The sequence below is a fragment of the Penaeus monodon genome, chromosome 17 (assembly GCF_015228065.2).
Source record: "Penaeus monodon isolate SGIC_2016 chromosome 17, NSTDA_Pmon_1, whole genome shotgun sequence".
Classification (NCBI taxonomy): Eukaryota; Metazoa; Arthropoda; class Malacostraca; order Decapoda; family Penaeidae; genus Penaeus; species Penaeus monodon.
In genome coordinates, this window is record NC_051402.1 from 1,711,362 (window position 1) to 1,712,498 (window position 1,137).

At 37.7% G+C, this 1,137-nt stretch overlaps 1 protein-coding gene across 1 annotated transcript in view; it reads right to left on the bottom strand.

Annotated features, from left to right (window-relative positions):
* Positions 1–392: 392 nt before the first annotated feature.
* Positions 393–1,137, bottom strand: part of LOC119583442 — a 1,414-nt gene continuing 669 nt past the window's right edge. The window contains exon 1 of the mRNA XM_037931928.1: positions 393–1,137. This exon is cut by the window's right edge and continues 669 nt beyond it. The gene's annotated coding sequence lies outside the window, so the exon portion shown is untranslated.

Consider the following 1,137-nt stretch of genomic DNA (forward strand, 5'->3'; position numbering starts at 1 on the left):
TCACAGATTCATGTGTGTTCCTTCGGTGAACAATTACCAAGCTTATTTTGGAAAGGCAATGTGTGTGTATGTGCTACAAACATTTACCAAGTATTCTGATAGCATTAGGACAATATCTAGGAACACACAGGATAAATAACTTACTGGAAAGATGCCCAGTTGCAAAAAATGATATTACCATTACTCAGAATTAACTTTTTCTTGTGAAAAACTACTGCACAAATACTGATTTTTATAAATTAGCTGATTTCCACAATGCAGTACAAATTAACAAGTACGATCTATCTTAATATGCACTATGAAAATTTTGGTAATAGGCTATTGGTAAAAAGTTATTTATCTCAAGCACTCTTCTCTACCTTTGACTGATCATTTGAAACCAAATTTAGTTTACTACACTATATTGCCATCATCATTTACAGTATTATTATTGCTTATACAAACACTTGTATAAATATGGCATTTTCCACATGCAGATCAAATTAAGGTAAATGTCTTGAATGGGACTGTAGTTTGTAAGATCCGAGTTTGAAGCTCTCTTAGAGGCCAACGAACCTCCTCCAAGTATATCCTGTAAGACTGTTTAGTTTGGTTCCTGATTACAAGATAAACTGCCAGGGAGTCAACAATGAAACACTTATGTGCATATATAGAGAGAAGCACAATGAGTGGAGACCCAGGGCATAAAAAAATATTTACCACATATGCTCTGATTCCCAGACATTGGTACTTTTAATAGAAACTATAGGTACATTTACTTATCCTTTATGGTCATTACCTATGGAATATTTACCTAAATAATTTCAAATGTGCTGAACTTAGTGCTGAAGTCTAGGTGACCCATACTTTAGGATGGAAAATTACAGGTTTATGAAATTAAATTTAATGCACCTATCTCAATTCCTGCCACAAACCTGTAACCTAACAAAATCAAGCAAGAATCCGACCATCGCCTATCGATTTGTCATGCCGTTCCTTGAGAACGTATTTCCTACTCCTCCTCCCAACTTTTCGCCTGACCGGGAAACCTCACACAATCCTACAGAAGCCCCAGCATCCTGCGATTTCCCAAGGCCGAGGTCCCAAGGGCGGCCCGACCGAGCGCTGCACTTACGGGGGAGGATTCATCATGGCCTC